A 6,001-nucleotide genomic window follows, 5' to 3' on the forward strand; every position below is an offset into this window, starting at 1 on the left:
CAAGCATTGGGTTTGGAGACACATGGGTTGGTTGGTGGATGGGGACTGGGACCCAGCTGTGTATCCAGGATGAGGACAAGCAGGTGTCTGTGCCATGATGCACTGCTGGGAGCACTTTCCCTTTGCAAAGCACTCCCTGTCGCAGACCCATCCCAACACTGAGCAATGCCCTGCCCTTGTTTTAAGATCAGAAAAACTCATGTTTGTGGAATGCTGGCTCCAAAATCACACCCTGTCCTCAGCGGAGTTCCAGGGGCTGAGAGCACAGCAGGTTTGCCGCGGTGTCACTGAGCTGGAATGAGGCTGTGCACAAAAACTAACATTGCTACGGCAGTAAAGCGGCTCGTGTTTGGGTGGCACGGCCTTCTTTCAGCACACAGCCCTTGTAAAAAACACCACAAGATTTTGCAAAATGTTGTAAAAAAAATTGCAAAAGTTTGGATGCTCACGCAGGAGCTGCTCCGGATGGGGCTCAGCTCACACATCCCTCTGCACCGTGTGGGCACAGTCTTTCCTCGCTCAGCTTGCCCCTCTTTAAAGCACAGCACAGACAGCCCCAGCAGTGCACGCAGCACAGCACTGAGCTGACACCACACCACCTCCCAGGCCTTGCTATTGGCATCCTTTTTATTACCTCTGCAAGAGAGAAGCTCAGGCAGTATTGTTTATCGCAGGCATCCGACTCCTTCAAATACCCGGCGAGCTATTTTCCATTACTCCAAAATTTCCAGTTCTCCTTCAGTCTCTGTCTGCACACGGAGCTTCGGAGCCTAGGCAGAAATCTTCAGAGAGCAGAATGTGTGTGCAGGGCCCTTGGCAGGGAAAGGCAAACGGTGCCTGAAAAATGTGTGCAGATTGCGCCAAGCTGCTATTAGAAATAAGCCCTGCTCCCAGCCATTGCTCTGCCTGGTTTTTCATCAGTAATTGCACTTCTCCAAGAGGGGTTGAATGTGTGAAGGGGGAAAGAATTTTGCTCCTCTTCACTGCTTGCAAACAGGTCGGTGCAGATCTGCTGTCCCCGTGGTGTGTGGCAATGCTGTGGGAACCACCGAGCTGGGGTTCCTCTGTTTTCAGAATGAAACTGTCCTGAGGAGCTGCAAAGCCTCTGGGTTATCACCCCTGGTCCTGCTGTGGCTGAGCATCCCCCAATGTTTCTGCAGTACCCTGGAGACCACCTGCACACACCCATGGAGAAGGACGAAGCTACAGATGGGCACTTCTTCATTAGGAAATTTTTGGTTTCCCTTTGTGTCTCTCAGTGCATGGCTGAGAGCTCTCTGCAGCCCAAGAAAACAGGGGGAAAAACAGGGGGAAAGCTGTGTGTGGAACCCAAACTCAGAGCACGGCTTGGGGAGGGCCAAGTTGGTGCTCTGTGCCCTGCGCCCATTCCCATGCTCATTTCCATCCAATCCCCATCCCTGTGCTCACCCCCTTCCCATCCCCATCCCATTCCCATCCCATCCTCATCTCATCTGCATCCCATCCCACTCCACCCCCTTCCCATCCCATCCTCATCCCATTTTCATCCCCATCCCCATCCCATCCCCATCCCCATCCCCATCCCCATCCCCATCCCCATCCCCATCCCCATCCCCATCCCCATCCCTATCCCTATCCCTATCTCCATCCCTATCCCTATCCCTATCCCTATCCCTATCCCCACCCCTATCCCTATCCCTATCCCTATCCCTATCCCTATCCCTATCCCTATCCCTATCCCTATCCCTATCCCTATCCCTATCCCTATCTCCATCCCTGTCCCTATCCCTATCCCTATCCCTATCCCTATCCCTATCCCTATCCCTATCCCTATCCCTATCCCCACCCCCACCCCTATCCCTATCCCTATCCCTATCCCTATCCCTATCCCTATCCCTATCCCCATCCCCATCCCCATCCCTATCCCTATCCCTATCTCCATCCCTATCCCCATCCCCGTCCCCATCCCCATCCCTATCCCTATCCCTATTCCTATCCCCATCCCCACCAGCCAGCAGCCCCGCAGAATTGTGCCTGCAGATGGGATGATTCAGCACGCTCCTTATTCAGAGGATGAAGGATGTCATTAAACACCAGCTCTCCTCCTGCTGCAGCCGAGGAAGGATAAGAAAGAAGAGATAAAAAGACTTCAGATGGAAGTTATTTATCTAAGGAGGAACGTGGCTGGTTTCCCTGGTGCTCTGCTCCCTGTTGAAGACCCCAAAGCAGCGGGAGGAGGGAGCACCCATCCAGAGGACCATAGCACCCATGGGTGGCGTTGGCCACAGGCTCAGGACTGGGGAGGACTTGAGAACATGGGATGCCTTTTACTCAGAGGTTTCTACAGATACACGTAATTGGATTTTCACGCGTCACGGTTATTTTCCAGGCGGCGGTAATTATTTGAGAACGCCGTCCTGTTTGCCTCCCTTCTCTCCACGCGGATCTTTTTCCTTTTTAATATTGTTTCCCCAAATGAAACTGTAAATTCACAACTTAATCCAATCAGAGGACACACACACAGTGCCATCAGCTGCACGGGCACTGCGAGCCAGCACCGCAATCCACTTGCAGCAATAACAAAAGACTCCGAGCAACATTTTAATTCTTCCTATAAAGAAAAAAAAGATATATAAGTATATATACATATGTCTTCTAAGGAGCTGTGCTGGCTGAGGACTTTCCCCCAGCCCAATCTGGTCCCCCATCAGGTGGCTGCAGAGCCTGGTGCTGTGTTTGCAGGGCCCAAGCAGGGCTGGAATGTGAGGGCATGGAGGTTCATATAGGGCTGGGCACTGGGCTCTGGGGCTCCTGTTGCTTCCCCTTTATCTCCCTCTCCACCTTCACCTCCATCTCCACCTCCACTCCCCACCTGAATGTGGTTGGAACTTGCAGTGCCCCAAGAGGCATCAATCAGCGAATCCCCAGCCACCTCTTGGCCCAGGATGATGAATACCATGGGCACTGGGGCTTTCAGGCACCCTTACTAAAACCCATAGCACTGCAGACAGGGCTGGGGTTGGGCTCCAGCTCTGCAAGCTGGTGGTGCACAAGCCCACATCAGCAGGCCCTTTGGGAATCACAGAATCACAAGGCCAATGAGATTGGAAAAGAGCTCCAAGATCCCCAAGCTGAACTCCAACCCAACCCACCGTGCCCACTGCCCTTCAGTGCCACAACTCCATTTCCAGAACACCTTCAGGGATGATGACCCCACCACTTCCCTGGGCAGCTGTGCCACTTCATCACTGCTTCTTTCAGAGGAGAAATTTGTCCCTCTCTCCCAGAGCAGGACTTCGGTCCAGCCCGAGCCAGGTGTCGTTAGCACTGCTCCAAGCTCTGTTCTGAGAACCACAGCAGGATCAGGGGTGGCTGCAGAATGGATGCCATGTCACCACCCTGCAGCACATGGGCTTGGTTTGGAGTGGACCAGCTGCTGCAGCCGCGTCCTGGGAGCCCCCACACAGCGGTGCATGGGACTAATTAAAACCTGAGAAAGTCTATTTACCCAACGCTGCGTTGATTTTGCTAAATAGGACATCCTGTCCTCAGAGGATTTCACGGCACCGGGCGATAATCAAGTGAGAACAGGCTCCAAAAGTGTTAATTTAGCAGCTGAGCAGGTGGGGATTAAATCCAAGCCCTCTGGTTCAGCCTTTTCTCTCCCTTTCCCATCTGAAATCTGAACAATTCAAGGTGCACAAAACGGCAACACCTCTGCACAGGGCATTGCACAGCCCTGGGTGTAGGGCAGATTGATCTGCTTTGCTTTACCCCCTGGGTTTGGGACACCCCCATCCACATGTAGGCTGAGCAGGACAAACAGGGACACTGCAGGGGTATGAATGAGCCCCACAGCTGTCTCATCCCCACAGCAGCATCCCTGCTGCACTATGAGACATGTCAAACCCCCAGCCCCAACACCGGGTGCCCCTGTCCTGCTTTCCTCCTGCCCCAAAGGCAGGGACAGAGGGGTCTTTGTGAGGGGCTGTGCAGGGCTGCCCGGCCCCCTGGGATCTGCAGGGACGTGCTCCCATTTAAGTGATGATTTTTCACTCTGGAGCCTTTGTGAGCGATTACCACGCGTGTCTGCGCAGACGTGCGCTGCATCCCCTGCAGATGCCAGCTTACAGGAATGCAGAAATCAGACTTGGAAAAGCCGGACACCAGCAGGAAGAGCCATGGGGATGTTGGGGATGGGAGGGCGTTGCACTGCCCTTATCAGCATCATTTCTGGGAGTTGTGGTGCCTGTCCCAGGCAGGTCAGAGCACAGTGCCAGTGTTCAGACCTGGCTGCTTTGGTGTTGGGAGGAACCCTTACATACCCAAATCAAAAATCACAGGGTCATTAAAGGCCACCAAGATCCCCAAGTCCAACCCCACCCCGCCATGCCCACTGACTGTGTCCCTCGGTGCCACATCTACCCTAAAAAGAGCAGAACACCAGTGGGTGAAGACATTTCAGGGCTGGGTGCTGCACTGCTCTGCTCCAACAGCACTGGGAAAACGAAAACTGTGCAGAGCTCCCACTTTATGGTCAGGTATGGCTCCGAACCTCAGCTTCCATCAGTTGCTGATGCTCCTGCACCCAGTATTTTGTAATAAACACCGGGAACGTGTACAAAGATTATTAAAAATCATTTAGGATTGATTTTACTGAGCCTACAAGTGAGTTTGCTCCTTGCCCAGCCGTGCCTGGGCTGCAGGCTCTGGCCAGATGTGTGAGCAGAGAACGTTGGGAGCCCCCAGCCACCCTCACCGTGCGCTCAGAACAGAAGAACAGAAGACCCACCCCAGCCCTGGGCTTGTATGAGCCTGGCCATAAAGGCTGTGAGAGCTGGGGAACAGCAGATGGGCTGAGGCCAAATCCTGCCCCACAGCTGGGAAATGCCACAGCTCTGCTGGCACCCAACTGCTTGGCAAAAGGGAGGTTTCTTTTTTTTCAGCTCCAGCCAAACCCAAAAATAGATGGGCAGTAAGTGGCTGGGGGTTGGGTTTGCCATTGTGCAGAATGGGGCTATTTGTCTTCACTGCAGCTGCTGTGATCTGCTCGGAGCTCAGGAACCCAGCAGGGAAGGATGGCTCCAAAAGCAGGTCCGACCCCAAAAGCCCCTTGCAGCCCCTGTGCCCTCCTGCCCCATGCATTTTGGGTGCCCTTGGATGAACAAAGAGCCTCTGGGGCTGTTGTACGTGAGCATCCATCCCACGGCGCAGCACTGTGCCGACTGAGGGAACTGTCCCAAACAGTCCCAAAGGGCAGCAAAGGGGTGGAGGAGCAACCCCAGCCCCACTTCTCCCCCTCCTGCCCTTTGCTTAGGGCAAAGGATGGCTCCCTTCTGCTCTGTGGCCCCCAGTGCAGGAAGGCACCACCGCTTCTAAACAGAGAAATCATCATCTTATCCACTAATTGCAAAAGCAAAAGAAGAGGGATTGAGCTTGCAATTAATCAGCGAAGAGCTCCCAGTGCTGCAGTGCCCTTCGTTGGGTGCAGTGTAGGGGGGAGGAGAGGAGGGATTGCTGGAGGGAAACAGAGGGAAAGTGCTGGGGATGCTGCCCAGCTCAGAGCTGACCCTGGGGCACTGGGGTGAGGGAGCACACGTGCGCGCACACACGGGGACATGCTTCATGCACAGAGTGCAAAGGGTGTGTGTGTGTGTGCACTATGTGTGAGTGGGCAACCTGTGCAGGTGTGTGAGGCTGCGTGCACGCATGTCCTTGCAGATGTGTGTGCACATGAGGTGTGTGTGCCTGCAGAAGAGCACACGCTTGAGCCTACGTGTGCAAATGTGCGCACGTGCGCAGAAGGGTGCAGGTGTGAGCATGCAAACGCGGGTACGAATGTGCACACACGCAGGGAGCTGTGCAGGTATGTGCGCATGCAAATGGGCATGCACAGGTGCCGGGTTTACCTATAGAAGTATGTGTGCGAACGTGCATGTATGCATGGAAGCTTGCCGATATGTATGCAAAAGCACACAAGTGCAGGAAGCGTGCAGGTGTCTGTGCAGGGCTGCCCGTGAGC

Source organism: Tympanuchus pallidicinctus, unplaced genomic scaffold (genome assembly GCF_026119805.1).
Source record: "Tympanuchus pallidicinctus isolate F22 unplaced genomic scaffold, pur_lepc_1.0 scaffold20, whole genome shotgun sequence".
NCBI classification, from domain to species: Eukaryota; Metazoa; Chordata; class Aves; order Galliformes; family Phasianidae; genus Tympanuchus; species Tympanuchus pallidicinctus.